Below are 22,035 nucleotides of genomic sequence, written 5' to 3'. Positions count from 1 at the left end.
ACAGTGAAATGGAATAAGTGAGGAAAACCTGGGCAGAAGGTGATCCTTTTGCTATTTCCAAACCTGCCAGACCGCCTTAAGGGTGGACTTGGCAGTTGCTGCATGGGTAAATAAATCTTGTTTGACAAATGAGATCCATTCTGGGAATTGTACTGCACTCATTACCCCCTCTGTCTACACCCCAAACCAAAATCTCATGCCAGCTTTTATGTGCCTCATAACAATGTTTGAAATATAGGATTCGTCCAGCCTCTCAAGGAGGGTGCCCTGTACTGCAACACCTTAGCATTCCCGGCTTTATGACTTTGAAAGCCAAATGTTTCCAGGTACATAGTACCATGGTGGGGACTTCTATGGGAAGCACATAAAAATGTTAGAGCCCTGGATGCATGCAAGTGGGAACAGGTTCACATGTAGTTGATATCAACATGTATAATTTAAAGTTGGGGCTGATATCACTCCACACCTTTACATTTACAGGACTGCGAGGACTGACTTTTGAGAACAGGTGGGATTTACTTTTAAAAGGTCTGGCATTTAACTCCTTAGAAAATTTATTTTAAAACCTCATTAACAGCAACAAAATGAAGAGTCCCACATGTATTATTTGAGGGAGTGTAATATCGGTCTACTCCTGATGGTCTTTTGTGCTTGACTCAGAATTCTGGAGAGTCAGCTGCTCAAACATTTCACTTTCTCTTCTCCCTCTCTTTTATCTATTTTAGGAAAATGTGACAGCAGACCACAGTGCTGTGGTAGACTCCACATGGAGGTACAACAAAATTACCACATGAGGTTTACAAAAGCCAGAGAATCAAAACAATATGTGCTTCAACTGAATCATTCCTAGGCACTGTCATAGGTGGAGAGGAAGTGGGATTTATTTATTTTAGTGCAGGAATGATGACATCATCACCCAGGGCACCAGGGTAATTGGTGGTGCCTCTTGCTCTGGCAAGTGCATGAGATGGTAAGAAAACTTCCATGTTTTCCTGTTGTTCCCTATTGTTCATTAGCACAGAGAATGGATACTTCTTTCCTTTTCTTTGATGAGGTTCCAACTTCACACTAGCAACAATACTTCTTTGCAGGATTGTCTGCTATTCTAATTTAAAGCTAAAGATTGTATGAAAGCTCACTGGAGATTTGTTCTTAAAGCTCAATGTGTTTTACAAGTTCCATCTATTCTGTAAACATCTATTCTATGACTGTTAGCTGATCCTTGAAAACTGGGTTTTATGCAATTTACTACTGCCCTTTAGGGAGGGATACATCTGTTTGCATATTCATATATCAGTGGTGGGAACCCTGGCCCACATTTGTTTTCATGGCCCTGGCCTCAACATGGTTGCTTGCTTACTGCTGTGGAAATGAGTAATAGCTTCATTAGTTAAGCAGACTGATTTGGCTAATCCACCATATTCCAGTTGACATAAAATCTTGAGGTGTTGTGTGTTTTCAACCACTTCTTACATCTCCATGAAAACTGCCTCCAGGTCTTTCCTCTGTCCTGATTCTGTGGCATCCATCTGTTCACAAATGCAACATTGTCCTTTCAGAAACAGGATTAGAAGGGAACTTGCAAATATTCATGGTTTAATACACGGAGCGGCAAGGTTTTCAATAACCTAATTGCTTTAGCTTGATGTTTGCTCTATTGCATAGTTGAGTAAACACTTCATTTGGGTTTTTTAAAAAATGCACTGTCATGTCACTGTGATATTTTTGATGAATGGTTTGCTGACAAAAGTCATAATCAGGCATTTATTCCTCCACATGATGCTATTCATGTAGAGGCAAAAGTGGAGATGAAACCTCTTGTCCTGTCCTTCTCGGTCTTGTTTCCATTTGTCCTTCATGAGTTGGAGGGCAATTGTCTACCATCAGGGAGTCTACACGGTTTGTATAGGTTTCCTGTTTGGTTCAAAAATCTGGTTTTCCAGGGGTCTCCCACGATCTCTTAACAGTGTTCAGTCTTCCTTTTTTGGCCAAGGTTCAGAAATAACCTTGACTGAGCAAATGTCAGGAATCCCTAGATGCACTGATTTTTTTCAGGGGGTGCTCCGGGGTAAGCAGTAACAGCACCTTTTCGTTGTTGTTAAAAAGTATGGCACTTACTACAACAACTTTATGGTGGAGTACTGGCACCTATTTATTTATTTATTTATTTATTTATTTATTTTTAGGGGGGAAAACACTGCCTAAGTGATACATTTTTCCTTGGCACTTTTCGTTCTGGCATTGGAACTGCTTAGAGTAGCGATACTGGATGATATTCAACTGGAGATTCAATTGGGCAGAACTGGCCAATGTGTGGTACCCTCCCAATGTTGTTGGACTGCAATGCCCACCATCCCTGACCATTGACTGTCAGTGAGATTTCCTCCTTGTGTTAATTATTTTTGTCACATTGGCAACTTCTGGCTTTTGACACTAGATTATTGGATCAAACACCCTCCACTGATGTCTTAAGGAAAGCCCTTCAATGGGTTTGTTCATTCTTCTTTGTCTGATCCTTTTAAGAGTGAGAAATCTGAGGCTTCTCACTCTATAGTAAGGAGGGAAATATGCTATATTTGAATTGATGGAAAGGTTCCCTCTTGTTTCTGCCTGAGAAGAGCAAGTAGAAAGCAAATGGGAGGTGGCATGTAGGCACATGGAAGGTGAAGTCCATGATCCCTGCAAACAGAGGCATGAGAGTCGTGATGAGACCTCCCATCAGATTTAGGGCAAGTGTTGGAGATCATATCCCCACTTTGTCTACTGGCACAACGAACCAATGATTTCCGCTATAGTTAAAGCTATGGTTTTCCTAGAAGTGATGTATGGAAGTGAGAGCTGGACCATAAAGAAGGCTGATCACTGAAGAATTGATGCTTTTGAATTATGGTGCTGGAGGAGACTCTTGAGAGTCCCATGGACTGCAAGAAGATCAAACCTCTCCATTCTTAAGGAAATCAGCCCTGAGTGGCCACTGGAAGGACAGATCCTGAAGCTGAGGCTCCAATACTTTGGCCACCTCATGAGAAGAGAAGACTCCCTGGAAAAGACCCTGATATTGGGAAAGATGGAGGACACAAGGAGAAGGGGACGACAGAGGACGAGATGGTTGGACAGTGTTCTCGAAGCTACCAGCATGAGTTTGACCAAACTGCGGGAGGCAGTGGAACACAGGAGTGCCTGGCGTGCTCTGGTCCATGGGGTCACAAAGAGTCGGACACGACTAAACAAAAAAAGCTTGGACTTGAGCTGATTGCACAGGAAGCAAAAAACTGGCATGGACAGACAGGTTAGCTCCTTGAGCAGGTGGTGCAAAGAATGAAGTAGACCTCTTATCCCATAGTGCGGGTAGGGGGAAGAGAGGGGGATCATCTGGGAAGCGGAAATGCTTCCACTGATGGTATGGTCAGAAGGGCCCAGCCTTGAATTCCTCCTCCCTTTCTTGCCAGTCACAAAGAGAAGTTCAGCATTGTGTAGCCTTCAAAATGCTTCTTGAGCAGCTTCAAAACAATGAGAATGATACACATGATTTTCCATCTTTTTTATTCTTACTCATGTTATGATTCAGTAGCACACTTCTGCCCTGCTGCCTTAAAAAAAAAAAAGCAGCAGCCACACAAACCGCTTGCAGCAGGAGGAGAGTGAAATGACAGAGGAAATAGTTTCCCATCTAGAAAATAAGGAGATTAAAGGTAATCTGCAAGCCGGGCACAGGATCTGCACCCTATTTAAACCAGGAATGTTTCATTATTATGCCTAAGACATTGCCTGAGAGTCAAGCCAGTAGTCTGGATGGCATGACATTTTAATAAATAAAAACCCTTCTAATCATCCATGAAATAGCTTTCTTACTTATAAATTCAAAAACATTTACAAGCAAGGGGAACATTTGCAGATTGCTTTATGTAGTAGGAATTCCCAAGGGGGTGCTGAACTCCACAATCAGAAGGGCTCAGGAAATCAAAGGGATGGAAAGTTTATTGAGCAGGTCTGACAATTCATAATAAAGATCTCTGCACTGCTGGGGATTGGGGAGCAGTTACAGGACAGCCAGGCTTAATCCAGATGACATTGCAAGAAGCAAGGACAACAGTCTTTGCTTTATTTTTTTTTATAAAAATAAACATGACCTCAAATCCTGCAAATATCTTACTTTCTGGTATGCATGGTTTTTGATTTAACAAGCAAGCAAGAGGAGCCTTGATTGATTGCAGTTATAAAACGTTTTTTTCTATAAAGCTAGCAATAAAAAACTTGGAGAATAGGCATGAAACAAATGTTTTTTACGGGTTAAGGGAGTACCTGTGTTGGAATTGAATTGGGCAGTCATTCAGGGTAGTTCTGCAATTGCAATAAACTCAAAATCCAAATTCCAGGCAAGTCATAAAAAATTGAATTGATTTATGAAGCATTTATGGCTCTCCAGTGAATGTCTATTTTGCCTCTCTGTTTCTCTAATTTTATTTGTCTTTGTCTTATGATGCATAGTCACCAATTTTGAGTGGGGACTTTCAGACATTCCTAAAATTTCTTCTACAATACATGGTTTAAACCAAAGCTGTTGGGACAACTTTGTTGAATAATAAGAGGTGCTTTTCTCCTGTCATTTCTGATTTGCTTCTGGAAAATACTAGAAAAGAGGCCACTGATACTTCCCACCCTGCCCCAGATTCCAGGTGGGAAGAGCATGGTGCCCTAGTTGGATTGCCTCATGTCATCATTTTGGTGCACTGGCCGTGCTAGGGCGCTAAACTAGCTTAAAGGTAAAGGGACCCCTGACCGTTAGGTTGAGTCGTGGCCGACTCTGGGGTTGTGGCGCTCATCTCGCTTTATTGGCCGAGGGAGCTGGTGTACAGCTTCCAGGTCATGTGGCCAGCATGACTGAGCCACTTCTGGCGAACCAGAGCAGCGCACAGAAACGCCATTTATCTTCCCGCTGGAGCGGTACCTATTTATCTACTTGCACTTTGACGTGCTTTCAAACTGCTAGGTTGGCAGGAGCAGGGACCGAGCAACTTGTGCTCACCTCATTGCGGGGATTCGAACCACTGACCTTCTGATTGGCAAGCCCTAGGCTCTGTGGTTTAGACCACAGCACCACCCACGTTCCTTTCCACAGAGTCACCCGTGTCCCACTAGCTTAGGGCAGGGCAAACCATACGGAACAACAAAGGAACTAGGTTCATCAGCCTGTCTACCTTGAAGCAGATGCTCACAGCCCTGGCTTCCCTGAAGCAGATTAACAGGCTTCAGGATTAATTTCTGCACAGCAGAAGACCTCAAGCGTTCAAGAAGAAGGAGACTTCCTCTGTGGCATGGCCATAGTGGATGGTTATGTTTCTTTCTGCTACTTTCCACCCCTCAGAATTTGTCACCTGAGGCTGCTGCCTCACTCTGCCTCATGGTGGGGCAGATCCTAGATGTTAAGGCAGTCAGAGCTGTGTTGCACATGTGCCTAGGGCAGGGGAGATGAGTCATAAAAACTCAGAGCCTTGCCACTTCCCAAGGAAGGTAAGGGAAAAGTTCTTGCCATGATTTACCTTTCATTTCGCACCACAAAAACCCTTCCCTCCCTCAGGGTCTGGAGCTCCTACCTGTGGGCACTAAGGAAAGCCATTGCAAGTACAATGATGCCTGTAGACACCATGTTGTGACTCCCTTGGTTCAATGATAACAGAGATAATCTGACTCACATGCACCTGATCAAATGGACTCTGGATCACAAAATCTTATTCGGGGGATGAGGAACCTGTGGCTCTCCAGCTGGTGTTAGATTACAGCTCCCATTATCTCTGACCACTAGCCATGCTGGCTGGGGTGGATGGGAGTTGGAGTCCTACACCATCTGGAAGTGCAACAGGCTCGCCATCCTTGGCTTATGCCATGACAAATTTGGTCATCTTTAATGTGACACCAAGCCTTATTCTGGAAGCATCAGTTCAGACTTCTTTATGCCTCTTTGTGAGTCAGGTAGGGCTTGACCTTGGTGTCAGCTGGCAGATGGGCCCCGTTATGTAATGGTATTAATTAATTAATGCACATAGAAGGGATGAGAGCAATGCGTGTCACCCCAAGCGGTAGCATGCAGTGAAAGCTGCTTTTCTCTCTATATGAATTAAGGAAAAGAAGCCTTCTGGTTCTCCTCGCTCAGCAAATGTACCCTTCAGGCATTTCTGCTCGGTGGGAGGTAGAATCAGCTTGGCAGGCAGACTCACTGTGAAGGGCAGAAGGAATCCAAAGTGTGTGCGCGTGTGGATGTGCTGTAAAAGCCCAGATGATCTGCGAACCAAAAGAGCAAATTCTTTTCTTCTTTTTCCTTTTAAGGAACTTAAATGCACATTGAATATGGAAAAAAGGAAGGAAGGCAGGCAGATATGAGATGAAAACATGGGGAAACTGTCTTTGAGGAAGACACAGGCAGACTGCAGACTTAGCGATCTACTTTGTTCCATGCTCAGGCTAGTCTACTGCAGGGGGTTGTACCTTTGAGGGCCACCAACTTGGACAGCTATAAAAGGGCATTAGAAATGGAGAACGAAGCTATGAATGGCTACTGGTCTTGACTGTGTGCTCCCTCCAGCAGTGGAGGCAAATACCAGTTGCTAAGGAATACTAGAGCAGAGAGTGCTGTTGTGCTCATGTCCTGCATGTGGATTTCCCATGGGTCACTCTGAGAACAGAATGGGCCTTGATCCAGTAGGGCTCTTATGTTCATATCTTGGAAGATTTTCCAGAAACTGAAGTCAATCCAAAACACAGCTGCTAGGCTACTAACTAGGCCAGAGCATATCTCAACAGTGCTTAAAGAGCTCAACTGGCTTCTTGTCTGAACACAATTCAAAGTGCTAGTGCTTAGTTTCAAAGCCCAGTATGGATTGGGATTGAGTGACTGTCTTCTCCACATCAACCAGCTTGCACACTAACAACTTTCTTAGAAGCTTTCTTCTGGGTTCCTCTGCAATCTAAAGTGAGATTGGAGGCCTGGGGCACAGATCAGAGGGTCTTTTCAGCCATGGGGTCTCGCTAACTCCAGAGAAGTACTCTAACATAACTTAGGCACCTGCATATGTATTTCTTCTTGTGATTGCTTTTGGTACTGTCTTTGTACTATTTTCATTTGTTATTGTAAACCAGCCTGGAAATTTTGAATCAAAGGGTGACATAGATTCAATCAAACGCATCAATAGCTCCTAGAACCCTGAGGTCCTCCAGCCAGAACCAGGTGATAGTGCCAAATAATGACTTGGGAGAGAGGAGCCCAATGCAAAATGAAACTTCTGGAAGTGACCCCGGCTGTCTACTGATGTTTTAATGCCCCACATTGAATTGTTACTGTGCAATTTATGTATGGATTTTATAATTGATTTTATAGTTTTGAACTGTTTAGAAGCCATTTTGGCAACTGAGTAGTGTATAAAGAAATAATAATAAACATCAAGCAGCGGCTGTGCAGGGCAAAGCTATATAGAAGAAGAGAAAGAAGAGTTTGGATTTGATATCCCACTTTATCACTACCTGAACGAGTCTCAAAGTGGCTAACATTCTCCTTTCCCTTCCTCCCCACAACAAACACTCTGTGAGGTGAGTGGGGCTGAGAGACTTCAGAGAAGTGTGACTGGCCCAAGGTCACCCAGCAGCTGCATGTGGAGGAGCGGAGACGCGAACCCAGTTCACCAGATAACGAGACTACCGCTCTTAACCACTACACCACACTGGCTCTTCAGTATAGTCTCCAACTATACTTATTTAATGCTCTGGGTGCATTTGTTGTGGATTTTTACCTTATTTGTAGAGGGATGGTGTTGTTTTTCTTCTGCTCTAATACCAGATCTCACAGTTTTGCTGAGATATAACTGAGATGCTTGGAGAGCTAGCCAAGAAGCTTTGCTTAGAGTCCCAATAGTGAAAGAGGTGATGTTGGCTAGAAATTAGGGCAGATTCATACATAGCAATTTTAGCTGACAAGGAATATCTGACGAAGCCCCAAGACTCTTCCGTGCTAGGAAACACTTTGCTTCCAATCATGCTTATTTTATTTCATACTTAAGTTTCTGGTTGGGTGAGCAGCTAATGTTTATATCAGTACAAAGTCTGTAGCATCTTCAAAGACTTAACTATTACAGCACAAGCTTTCATGCACTCCTGAAATGATGCTCCACCAGACCCATTTCTCCAATTTCTTTTAAGTATTCTTTCCCAGGGAAAACATCTTCTGTTTTCCTACCTCGTTCTCCAGGAGCTTTAGAGATCCTGTTATAATTTTGGTGGGTACAGGGTGATGACCTTGTGATCATGAAGTGGCTGAGAGTGGTGTGTGTTTTCATTAAACATTTTCCCAATGGTCTGCAGCCTCCCCAGGTGCCCATACTTTCTGATTTGAAAAATTGCCATGGGATGAATTACCCCTAGGCTTTAATTGAAGATTGGGAGAGGGAAGCTGACTACCAAGAGCCTGAGACCAGTACACACCCTTATTTTGTTCTTCCTTTTACCTCTTTTCACACAGATTTTTTCAAAAGTAAAGACTGCACTAAACATTTATCAGGTGCACTGTAAGCAGCCTTCCCACCTTCCCATGTCTGCAGCATAGGCCAGATGAGGCCATCATGAGGTTCTCCAGAAGTGGGAGCATCCAAGAAGACTGCAGAATGCAGGTGACCAGAGAGATGATTTGGTGAATGAAAGAAAGGACGCCTCAAAAGTAAGGTAAGTGGAACAAAAACCATTCACATGACCAATGAGAAAACCACCGAATTTCCTCTCCCTCTTGAGAATTTTCAAATGCCATTTCTTATCTCCTTAACTAATAGGAAATTGGGGGGGGGGCAGAGCTAAAGAAAATTTTAGCACAGTCCTAGACCAGAGTGTACAATATGTTAGTTTTAAGATGCTGCAAGATTTTGTTGTTGTTTATGACAGGCTATACAGTTTAAGGAAAAGGGCAAGGCATACAATGAGTTTGATCAGCACTGGACAAGAGCATCAGGCCCTCCAAGTGTCCGTATTTTCCAGGGTCGTCCCTGATTTAGAGAAGCTGTCCCAGTTTCTGATTTGATCCCTGAATGTCTCACTTTTCCTTAGGATGTCCCTATTTTCATTGGAAAAATGTTGGAGGGTATGGAGTTATCTGATCCGTCTGAAAACAATCCTGTATAGGGAAGGTTTTTAAAAAATGTTTAATGTTTTATTATGTTTTTTATATATGTTGGAAGCTGTCCAGAGTGGTTGGGGCAACTCAGTAAGATGTGTGGGGTATAAATAGTAAAATTATCATTATGGAATGGGACGTCCCTATTTTCAGCAGAGAAATGTTGGAGGGTATCCAGCATAAATCTCTCTCTGTGTTGCTGGGGCACCTGCAGCCATGGGACGGAATGAGCAAAGGGAGACCCCATCAGGATTCTGCATTTGTAGGATGAATCAAGATTCGGATTGGCAGACCCAGCCTTCCAAGATCCAATGGGGAACAATATTAAATTGCCTAAGGTCAAGACAGTCCATTTCTCCTAGCAATTCCTCAGATATTATAGACTTATTCTGCCGTGATGGGGAGCACATAAATTATGTGGCTATTTTGACAATGTTTCAGTTTCACCCGTTCTCTCTTGTCTGCTTATTCTCTTGCTCATAGCTTTCTAGCATGAAATGCATAAGGCACAGGTGTTAATGCAAGACAGGAATCCAAATCCCATTCAAAATCCAGGTCAGAGGTGAAGCGTACAAATCCACAGACAGATTTGAGCAGCTCTAAATGTAATTCAGCACACCAGCAAATGCTCTCAAGGGCTCAGACATCCTGCATTTGTGACTGGACTTGATTGCAGATTTTCACTGCAGGGCAAGAGGCTGCCTGTTCCAATAGCACACAGCCTGTCCACAATAATGCCTAAATGACAGATCAGTCTTGCTTCCCTTGGCCTATTTTGCAGGTCTTCAGCAATGCTCATGTGCTGAGGCCAGTCCATGAAGCAGTGGAAGCAAGATACTGCAAACTGTAAGTATGATCAACAGTAAAGCCATACATAGCATCAACATACATTTGTTTAAGCTGCAGTTGCAGCTGGAAACTGAAACATTTTATTTGCTGTCCATCCAGAATCTGCTAGCACATCTTAGACCTTTTTTCCCACAGTAACCAGCTCTTGATTAATGTAGCACATCCCTGTAATAAATCAATTTCCCCATTCTCTAAACTGAATGGCATAAGCTAGTTTTTATAGATATCTAATTTTCAAATAAACAGGAACAACCACCAAAAGCACAAGTACATCACATTTAATTTCCACTGGCCAATGTAAACATTTTACTTTACATTTCTTCTTTTTCTACTAAAGGTAAGGTAAAGGGACCCCTGGCCATTAGGTCCAGTCGTGGCCGACTCTGGGGTTGTGACGCTCATCTCGCTTTATTGGCCGAGGGAGCCAGCGTACAGCTTCCAGGTCATGTGGCCAGCATGACTAAGCCGCTTCTGGCAAACCAGAGTAGTGCACGGAAATGCCGTTTACCTTCCCGCCAGAGTGGGAAGTCCTAAGCTCTGTGGTTTAACCCACAGCGCCACCCATGTCCCTTTTTCTTTTTCTACTATTACCACTTAATTAATTTATATACCGCTTAATTGCTGAAGTGCCTTCTAAGCAGTTTGCAAGTATATAACCAATTACCAAGGACACAAAGCCACATAATTAAAATAATTAAAATAAAACAATTTCATCAAAACATTAAAATCACCACCCACAATTGAAGTGCACAACTAAACAAGCCCATTAAAAGCCCATTAAAAGCACAGCAATAAAAGGTGTTAAAACAGCTATTCAAACTGGCGGTTTGTGTCAGAAGAGATGGGGAATGCTTGGTCAATATTGCAGAAGGAGTTCGGTTTAGGCTGTGTCTGCTGGCTGCTACAGAATAAGGTCCCTCCAGAAATGTTTCTGCAGTCCCGTAAAACTTCTGCATAGGTCCGTTTTGACATTTTTCAAAGATGTTTTATTTAACTCTGCATCAGTGGGAAGCAAGGCATGTTTCTGGAAGTAATATTCAGATTGACAGCCGTTTATTAACACAGCTTGAGGCCTGTTAGCCAAATGTCAGTGTCTTTGAAAACCAAAGAGGGGAACAAGCTAGTCTTCCGCTGCATTCTTCCTTCTCCTGTGAGCTGCCACGCATGGGGCACCCTGCCAACTCTTCTCCTTTCCTTCCCACATACATAGAGCTATGTGTGGGCATTTCTACGTACATCTTCATTTATCTAATGTTTCGCGGAATACCCCCCAATGTTCTTTAATACATGAACAGACTGCTTCTCTTATATTTGATGAGTACAGTGGGAGGAATTCAACATTGTGCTATGGCGATTGTTCCATCAGCATTTGGGCTTGCCTGATAGAACGATTCCCTCCCATGCAGTGTACAGGGACAGGGCGGTTTCTCCAGACACCCCCCTCCAGGACCAATTTTGGGACCATGGGGGGCATGCTGGGAGAGGTGAAATCACAATTTTTCAAGTGGATGTCCTTGTCCAGGGCACCTGCTGACAGGACTCATTAGTTTAATCCCACCCAGAACTTCCCATAGAATACTAGTGATCTTTTTTAAAAAGCAAAAACCCTGAGAATGTTTTCTGCTAATGCTAAGTCAGATCATTGGCCTAGCTAGTTCAGTACAGTGGTACCTCTGGTTACATACTTTATTTGTTCCAGAGGTCCGTTCTTAACCTGAAACTGTTCTTAACCTGAAGCACCACTTTAGCTAATGGGGCCTCCCGCTGCCGCTGCACGATTTCTGTTCTCATCCTGAAGCAAAGTTCTTAACCCAAGGTACTCTTTCTGGGTTAGCGGAGTCTGTAACCTGAAGCATATGTAACCTGAAGCGTATGTAACCCAAGGTACCACTGTATCACCTACTCCGGCTGGCAGCACAACTCTGAGGCCAGGCTGGCCCATGACATTTTGCTTCCTGTGGTGGAGCAGAAAATACACATGCACACACCAACGCCACGGTGCATAGTAGCAGGTGCAACTGCACTGGTGGCCAGTTCATCTCTGGGCCCAACCAGAGTTGTTCACTTTAATGATTTAAGCCCTAAGTGGTCTAGGCCCCAAATATCTCTGTGCCTGCTGCCCTTATCAGGAGTTGTGCAGAGGGGGTGTCTCTTGGTTGTTCCACCATCCTCAGTGAGCAGCCCAGGAGAGGGCTTCATCTGTGGCAGCTCTCAATTGTGGAACTCCCTCCCCACAGAGATAGTACCTGCTGCACCTTCATTGTACCGCTTTTGTCATATGCTGAGGATGCATACCTCTTGACCCTGGCCCTTGCCAATTAAGGTGTTTTGTTTTGGGGAAAGCACCTCTTGCTCTGAGTTTCTCCTGTGCTGTTCCATTTGGAACAGCTTAACTTGTTTTAGAATTGTACATGGTTGAAATGCAAGCGGGACTCAGTGGTGAAGGTCAGGTAAGAAATCATATTCACGCGCGCGCACACAAATCTGCTCCCTCAGGTCACTTGTTCATTTCTGTGCACTCACTCAGTTCTGCACGTCCGTTGCTGTTTCATCTGTTTACTGGGCTGCCTCCAGACTTTGAGGAATCCAGAGTTTCCTTAAAGTTAAATATTTATGTTAAACTGAACCTGAGCTGGAAAAGGAAGGAAGTCACAAGGTCAACACTGAAGTTGCAATAAATGTGTCTCAAGTATAGTAATTATGGTGTTTTAATGGTTATTAACTAGCAAAATAGATTTTGCTCAAGCAACCTCCAATCCTGGGGGCACAAATATTGAGAGGTGAGGAGTCTGAAGAAATTTATTTTATTTTCCCCGTTGATAAACTAAAAGAGGTAATAAGACATTTTAAACATAGTTTCTAGGAGCATGCCAGAGGGCATTTGTCAAAAGTAATAATAAAAATCTAAGTTTGCTGTGGAAAAATTCTACATGGAAATATGAATTTGAAATCTCAGAAATTATACTCACACAACCACAGAACCTGCTCCCTCCACATACTTATATACATACAACCACACCAAATGTGGTTTGTATTAAATCTGTAAGTCAGACCCTAGACCATATCACTCTCTTATCCCTTTCATTGGAGAAGGTATCTGTATTTTATTTCTGTTACTCTCAAAATCAATTGATAACATTACAGAACAACACAGGAATTGGGAGCAGCAGTATAAAGCCATGGTGCCCTTCGTTAATAGTAAATGTTGGGGATTGGATCTCCTTAAATACTTCTTAGAGTCTCTGCCTGTCCTACTGAAGCTAAATCCACCATTTCCCTGTGTTAATTTCTGCCTTATCATTGAGCAGGAAAAGCCACTTCCAGAAATAGGAGAATACAGTGCAAGTTTAGCACTCATTGCCATGTTATTTGCTTCCGGGAAAAAATCCATTTGCATATAACACAGAAATGAGCGCTATATTCTGCTATATTTCTGGAAGTGGCTTTTACAGCATGCGAAAGCTTAGTGATAATGTGTAGAAATTAACAGTTTTGGAAACGTCAGGAAACTGGAACAAACTGCATGGAATGCAGCCTTGAGCTGACCAGTCATGCTCTAACATATCCCAATGCACATGTTCACAGCAAGGAAAGAAAATACTCACACATATTTTGCTGGCTATTGAAATCCTTCTCCTAGGAGCTAGCTGTCAACGTGATTATATGTAACAGCACTTCCCTGTATCTGACCTTTCATTTATCAAAATATTTTTTTGATGTGCCCCAAGACATTTGAAAAAATGAACTTATATTATAATTTAAATCCACAGGCAGAAGTAAATTGGATCATTTATCTTGTTAACCTTGGAGAAGGCAGCTGCCATGTTATTTAAAGAACCACCACTCATTTAAAATCAGTCTTTCTTGGCCCTGATCTGATCTGTTATCTGCTTACATTTGAGGCTGGACTTGTGGGAAGTGGGGTTAAGGGTTACTCTCAGTGAGACCTGCACCATAATATTTGAATATCCAGTCTCTCTATTCCATTTTCTTGTCCTCCCCACTCAGTCCCACTTCCCCATTTTTTCAGTGGCCACTGAGGACTCTCAGCCTTTGTTGGTCTGTTTTGGGCTCCCCCCACCCCTCATTGCCTTAGGGTTCCCTCTCTCTCATTTTTTTTGTACTTATACAAATGTCAGGGCTCTCTCAAGTCTTTATCCCTCACTTGTACATGGGTTTTGTTTCATAGACAATGGCGCCCCCCCCCCGAAAAAAAATACAAAGTTGATGATCCACATGCTCTAACGTCTTACTGAAGTGGAGCCATTCCAGAATCTCTGATGGCTTATGGACCCTTGTGATGCTTTATTTCTCATGCACTTCAGAATGCTTGTTTTTTTGCACAGGACATCATGTTGCTAACGGACTGGTGTCAGAAGGATCTGGAGGTGGGAAAGCCAAGGAGTGGCATAAGGAAGCCATATGCTTCACCAAGGATTTTAAGAGAAACAGCCATGGTTCTTGCCAACAACCTGGGGAATGGCCTCAATTTTATGACAAAACTAGAGGCATGTCCTTGAGATGCCCCCTGTGAGCTGAGGGCTTACAGGAAAGGTATGATGTGTAGGACAAAGGGTTGGGTGCTAGCACACAATCTGGAAGTACTCTTGGGTCCAGTTCTGTCACTGGAGGTTGTTGGTCCAGTTCTGTCACTGGAGGTCCAAGTGGTGTCAGTAGCTGAAAGTGTTGACTTCCAGATCCAATGTCAGCTAGATGGGTGGCTCCATTTTTTGAATAACCCCAATTTCCCCCCTAACCATCAGCACATCTTGGGGTCCTGAATTCTTCAAGTCAGTTCCACGTTGTGGAAAGAAATGCATTCTCAACTCTCTCCCCGTCATCTTCACTGGATGATCTGAGTTTTAGTACAGAGGGATAAAAACAACAGTCATAATTCTGTAAACCTTGATCATGTTCCCACTTAGTCATCCTTCTTTTCAACTAAAAAGCCTCAAACACTTTAGCCTTGCCTTGTAAGGGAGGTGCTCCAACCCTTTGATCACATTGATTTCCCTTTCCAGTTCTATGGCATCCATTTTTTCTTTTTCTTTTTGCAACAACTTTAGGACTCTGGTGCCAAACAGTTTTGACCTTTTGATTAAAAAGTAAATCAAGATGTTTGTGCATTGAGTCTAATTGAGAACATGCAACCTTTTTTGGGGGGAGGGGAGAGAATCAATTTTTATTTACTCCTAACAGAGCCTGACTATTCGCTGTTAAAAGCTTACATTGTTCCATCTCATTCCTACAGAAACAAACTCACTGACAGCGGAGGCTGCATTGTCGCTCCCTTATTATCAGATGGAATCAAATGGTCATTATGGAGCCAGAACAAATGTGGTCTAAGTGCAGCACGAAATAGCCCTCCGGTTCCCAAAATAAATGTGTTTACATAACATGCGCAATCTCCCAATCTTTGCCTCAGGCCCTTTTAGCAGAATAGCTCATTACCACTCACAAAACTGTGTGCTAAGTGGAGATAAAAAGGCTAGGTTTGTTAACAATGTATTTGGTTTCCAATAATGCTTAGTTGGTTAATCACATGCATCCACGGGGAAGTTACAGCTGGGCAATGGGATGCAAAGGAAATAGGGGTTGTGCTCTCTCCTTGTTTGGTGATAGGGAGAACATGATTTGCTTGGATATTTCACTCGAGGCAAGAGGCTTACTGATGATGGCACTGCCACGTGGGAGGGATAAGAGGATCTCCTGATAAATCTTGAATATTTCTTGGACTGATCCACCAGCTGGAGCTATCATTGATTTGAGAAAGCTGCCTCAAATTTGTCTAGTGGTGAAAAGCTAGGAAGGTTCCCGCTTCCAGATGACTCTACTACCAAAGCGAACACCACCACCCCAACAACACAAACCCATAGCTACATGCTTATTTATTTAAGACATTTCTGCTCTGCCACCTTTCCATTTTAAAAGCCCTCAAGGCACCACTAAAAAGCAGTATAAAATAGTGAAAGAAATGTAATGAATGCAGTTACAGCAGAGGGCAGAATTCAGCGTAGTGCTAAGTGGAGTATTTGTGTGGGGAACAAGGTCCCCTTGTGCAACAGGACCTCTCCTCCTCTTCTCCCACCACATGTACTCACTAAACCTGTTGTGGTGGTTTCCCCAAACCCACCAGAGCAAATTTAGGGGCATATGTGGGGAAGAGAGACAGGAAGTCCCAGTTATGTGAGTGGACCTCATTCCACTCACACCACAACTGAAGAAGTGTGCATGCACACGAAAGCTCATACCAAGAACTAACTTAGTTGGTCTTTAAGGTGCTACTGGAAGGATTTTTTTTTGTTTTGACCACAACTTAGTTTAATCCCACTCAGACATCTTACACACCTTTGAAAGCTCAGATAAACAGGACATACCTAGCCTGATAGTAATGATGGGACTTGGTGAACATGTCTTAGGAGGATTCCATAGTCAGTGCCTTCCCCAATATGGTGCCTTTCAGATGTTGTTAGACTACAGCTCCCATCATCCCTGACCACTGGCCATGCTGGCTGGGGCAGATGGGAGCTGTAGTTCAATGACATCTGGCAAACACCAGGTTTCTAGGGTAGACAGTATGGTATCCTCCATTTGTTGTTGGACAACAACTCGAAACAGCCCCAGCTAGCAGTACCTGGGATCATGGGATTGTAGTCCAACAACAGCACCTTTTCTACACTTACTGTAGGTCCTCTCTCTATTACTACCTGCCTAACTTCCAAATATTAGGACACTGGATGCAGATCCTTTGATAAATGTTTCAGCTGACAGGTAACCCACGTAAGTGGCTGCTTACATACCGAACAATAAGAGCTTAAAGTATATCCAAAAGGGTCAAACACACCAAGATTGGACATACTCTATTCAAATCTCTTCCATACAGTTTCTGAGCATCATGCTGGGGTTAACCTATCTGTCCTCCTATCTTCTGTAGATACATGTCTCCTAAGTTCATAAGCGATGCTGAAGGCTTAAGTGGCAGTCCTGTGATTTGGGCTGTAGGGGTTCACCAGCACAGCACTTCCCTACCCACTCAGTAGCCAAACTTGGTTGTGGGTGGAGTGAACCAATCTGTGAAGAGTTCAACACATATGGATCCATCGTAGGAAGGTTTGCTGCATTACACACAAAAATGAGCTCTTTGTTAAAACGTATGCTGTTGGAGGCAAGCACTGGAAAATTATATGTGCCAGGAAACTGGGAAGGCTTCCAAGAGCCAGTATGCAGGCAGGAATATGCACAGCTGTTAAATGTGGCATCCAGATAAGGGCTGATTGGGACCCTATATTATTCTTTATATAAAAAAAGTTTTTATTAGTTTTACATAAAGTTGTACACAGCAAATATAACCATTCCAAAAACAAAAAGAGGTTCTTTTGAACCTTTAGACCTCCTTCCCTCCCTCCGTGGGTTCCATTTCTAAATTTTATTCCTGCATCTTTTACTGTACTCCATCCATTATATAATCATGGCAACCTAAGTTCATGTTACTGTTTATTATAGCCAAAGTCTCTTGCCCAGTATATCATTACTGATTTAACTAATGGGGACTCTATATTCATATGAGTCAACAATATGGAAGCAGGGGTACCTACTCCAATGTAAAGAAAAATCATAGAATCATAGAAGTGTAGAGTTGGAAGGGACTCCAAGGCTCATCTAATCCAACTTCTTGCAATGCAGGAAATCAAGTGTCCCAACTTATGCAGTTGCAGATTCAGCTAATGACAGATCCCTCAATCATAGAGCTTAGATGGAATGGCCGAATTTTGCCACCCACTTTACAGGCTGCAGACAATGTCTCCTACTAACTGGGCAAGTTTTCAGAAGGCTCTGTTGCACTTATTGGCAAGAGTGATTCCACTCCCCACTATATGACACCAGGAAGCATTGCCCTCACTCTGAGTAGGGCTTCGTGATAACGTCCCATAGCCATGAAAGTTCGTGATGCAATGATTTCTGAAGACGAACCAAGAGGACAATGCAGTGAGGATCATGATCACTGATGCCAGGATTACCAGCAGGCAGTGGAAAGATTGTTGTTGGAAGAAAAGGGGTGGCTTTCATGAAACCTCCCCAGAGCCAAAATCAGCCAAATATCAAGAGAAAAAAAGTTCATTTAGGGGTTTGGAATATAAGTTTTATGAGGATTTTCACCAGCTACAAGCACAATATAACTGCCACATGGAGTAGCCACTAGATTCTGCATGTAGTGAAGTATTTGGGATTAGCTTGGGGAAACTTCATGCAGAAGCTGGAAGTTCCTACTTGGGCATATTTTTGGAGGAATATGAGAACAATATTTTTAAAGAAGTTCATACGAGGTCAGCAAATCATCAGAGGCGATTTTTATACATTCCTAATAAGTATGTTTTTTTGTTTGTTGTTCAGATACTGTGTTGTCTGAATATTTGCTCCTTAAAAAAACAGTTCCCAGTTGGTATACGTACTGGATCTGAATTGATTTTAAATATTGTTGTTATACACACACACACACAAAAAAAATATTGTTCAGTTTTCATGAGGATGCCTCATGAGAAGCATTCCATAAATGAAATAATAATAATGCAGGAGTGGTTGAGATGTTGACACATGGAAGAAAGCATCCTATATGAACAAAACAGGAGTCGAAGCTTATGAAGGAAGGGTTACACTGAAAGAGCTGCTCCTGCAAACCTGCCTTTAGTAAAATCATCCATGGAAGACATTCTATGCTTTTAATAAAGAAAATGGAAGCTTCACACACATGAGGTTCTTAGACAGCATAGCACAAATAGCCATAAAAATAAAAATCCTGAGAGAAACTGGTTTTAGCTGGCGAGAGTCCTTGTAATAACAGGCAGTGAAGATTTTTCACTTTAAAGACTTGAGTTCAATGGCATTCTGGAAGCATCTACAGCAATTTGTATCCAAAAATGATTTAACTTCCCCAGTTAGTGATGTGTACAAATAGCACACACTATTAAACCACACTCATGCAATGTAAGAATTCCCTCATTCCTGTCTTCCCCTTTCAAACCTTTTTTTTTTCTTTCCAGAGCTAAAAGAAACTAGTCAAGCCTGCAGTTGGATGTAGTGCCAAAAAGGAATGGAAAGAGGGGGGAACGAACCTTAAAACCAGCAGTTGGTTTGAATTACCAAGCACTTTGTTTAGATGCTTAGTGCCATCACAAATATTGTTTCCAACCATGGTGATGGAACTTTTTTTCCTTCCAAAGAGGCATTTTTACAAGATAGTTCTAAATTAGCTTTTCTATCACTCCAGATCAGGGATCGCCAAAGTGGCGCTGGTGGGCACAATCACACCTTGCCACTGCCCAAGAAGCCTCCGAGGCCTCCTCCTTGCTTTCCCTTCATTCATGAGCTGCGGAGGGTGTTTGCCACTTTCTCTCTTGAAAATTACACAGAACTGAAGGAGCAAGTGACGCTTTCCCCCAGTTCCTCTTTCAGGTTGATGTGCTCTTTAAGTCTCAGATTAATTCTACTGCATTCGGCAAGCAAATTATGCACACTTTCTATCTTTCTGTTGCTCTGTGGGGGTAACTGATCCATGGGAGCTGGGAGAGAATAACTAAAAAAATAACAAAATCCCAAGTGTGTCCATTGCCTCCTCTGCTCCAAATAAATTGGCCTTCAGCTCCTATTAACCCCGGTCATTGACCCTACTAGTTGGAGGGCTGATGGGATTTGTAGTATGAAACATATTGAGGACATTTGGTTGAACAAAGCTGTTCTAAGTGTTTTAGCAACCAGTATTGGTTATGATTACACTTAGGTAAGGTATGGAGGAGGAGGAGGAGGAGGAGGAGGAGGAGGAGGAGAAGAAGAAGAAGAAGAAGATCCATTGCTTTTAGTGGGAAAGAATTCACCCCTAGATCGTCTTGAAAAGGTTAAAGAGAAGTTGGAAAAGACACTTTGCTTCTCAAGTGAGCACTTCCTGGTTCATCCACTGCTTCTCAAAGGCAAGTTTGCTTATCTTGAAAGGAGAAAAAGGGAACTGGCAGGGAGACTATCAGCATGGATGGGGTCAAAATTCATTTGAGGCCAGACCCAAATTCAAAAGGGTCAAGGTCTAGCCAAAAATGTAATGAGGTTTTTTTCTGTAAAATGTATTTTGAATTCCTCCAAATTAAAACTCACTTCTTTCTCACACTCACCCCTCTCCAGTAACTAGAGAAAAACTGAAGGTATGCTGAGCTTTGCCATTAACATCATTCAGACTATGATTGGATCCATAAGCTCTAAATGCCTCTATTTACCAGCCCCAATTTCTCAGGACATGTCCCTGGAAAATCACATTATTTGTTTTTCATTTTGCACAGCTAGAATTCCTTTTGGGATTGTTAAGAGTTAGTTTACTCGAACTCGCCTTCTTAGGTTTCAGCCCCACTGCCAGATATGTAGAAATTTCACATCTCACCTAGAGGTGGGGTTGAAGGGTAGACACATGCTGCCTCCGCTGCACATTCATGTACACCAGGGATGGAGCACCTGTGGCCTTCCAGATGTTGCTGGACTACAAGTCCCATGATCCCTGTTCCTGACCAGGCATCATGGGACTTAGATTCCAAGAACATCTAGGGGGCCACATGTTGCCCATCCTCATGACAACATGACCAATGTCTATTAGAAGTGCTAACTGCAGGAGGTGTTGTAGGAGGACCAGTGTGATTTTCCAGGTATACTAGAAAAGGAATTCCACATATTCAGCAAAGAGCAAGTTAATTCCAGAGAAAACACATACAGCAACTAGAAAAGGGTCTTCAGTGATATGTTATAAAGAACAGCAGTGCATGGTATAAGAACTGCAGTACAATCATCTCTGTATATGCCTATTAAATTGAGTTTATGCTTAAAGAGACAGGTAAGTGGGTATAGGATTGCAACCACATTTTCATCCGTGAAAAGCTGGAAGGTTTGTGCTCATTTTTAATACTCCAGTGTCTTCATTCATGCTTTTAAAAATCCTTCCATAATTCATGTACTTGAGATGGAACACTCTGTTACCAAAAATACCTTCCCTGGGACCATCATCCTATTGACTCTCCCATCTCCTTCCCCTCCCTTTCAGTTTTACCTTCTCCTCTGTAGGCTCAAGACCGGAAGGCAGCATATTACTGCCTACTCTAAATCCTCGCTGTAAATCTCCCTGCCCATCAAGCCACTCAGCAAAAGCCGGGAGCAGCGCAGGCAGCGAATCTCCTCCAATCAGTGTAATGCCTGGTGATCTCAGCCCACTAATGCAAAATTAAACCAGCAGAGTCACCAGGCATTCCTACCTACGCTTCTAAATGGGTTCCCTCTCTGGAGAACATGTCAGCATGATTAGTACTCTCTTCAGGACGCAATTTGCTAAAAACAAATCCTCTGCGAGCGAGCACTAAAGCCCATTGCTGTCTGCAGTTGTTTAAATAAAATGCAGGCAGAGAATGAGGCACAAGGGTTCCTCTAAGTGCTTTAATAATGTCAAGTAGAGCATATCATTAAGCATGAAGAGGACATGGTGCATTTTCTTTTCTCATTACCCAGTGGCATTTTCCAGAGTTCTTGTATGCAACAGTTAGGTGAGAGTTTCTCATTTCTTGTTGGTCATGGATTGTGATTGCCCGCTAAAGTTATCTAACTTCTAAATGTCACAAGTACACTGTTGCACTGCTCACTTCTCATTGAGAAGGAAGACCTGCTCTTACCTGGGAAGGGGTGAGGACAATGCAAAAAGCTGGCCTTAGGGAAGCCAGGTCTGTGCTAGGAGTGGATGACATGAAAGAAGAGTCAGGTGAGCATAGCATCATCTGCTTAATTCCCAGATGGTACCATATAGACTGATGAAGAGCAATAGTCATAGAACCCCTTATCCCCCCTTCAAAAGTGTGCAGGTTCCCCAGTCATCTATCCAAGCTCACCTGTTTGCATATTAAGCACCTTGAAATTTGTGGGATGGGTTTTAATAGGTAGGAAAGGATATATGAATTGCCATTTATTGCTGTAGGTGCCCATGTGGGTGAGTGGAACAGAGTTTCAAAATCTCAACCCTGGCA

At 42.9% G+C, this 22,035-nt stretch overlaps 1 long non-coding RNA gene across 1 annotated transcript; it reads left to right on the top strand.

Annotated features, from left to right (window-relative positions):
- The first annotated feature begins 385 nt into the window (after window positions 1–385).
- Window positions 386–16,153, top strand: LOC309379918. Its single transcript, XR_014172673.1, has 5 exons — window positions 386–508; window positions 726–970; window positions 8,507–8,706; window positions 9,930–9,994; window positions 15,249–16,153. It is a non-coding gene; the product is annotated as an uncharacterized lncRNA (long non-coding RNA).
- The last annotated feature ends 5,882 nt before the right edge of the window (window positions 16,154–22,035 follow it).

Source organism: Podarcis melisellensis (genome assembly GCF_964234715.1).
Source record: "Podarcis melisellensis genome assembly, chromosome: 11".
In the NCBI taxonomy this organism is placed as follows: Eukaryota; Metazoa; Chordata; class Lepidosauria; order Squamata; family Lacertidae; genus Podarcis; species Podarcis melisellensis.
This window is presented reverse-complemented; position numbering and strand designations above follow the sequence as displayed.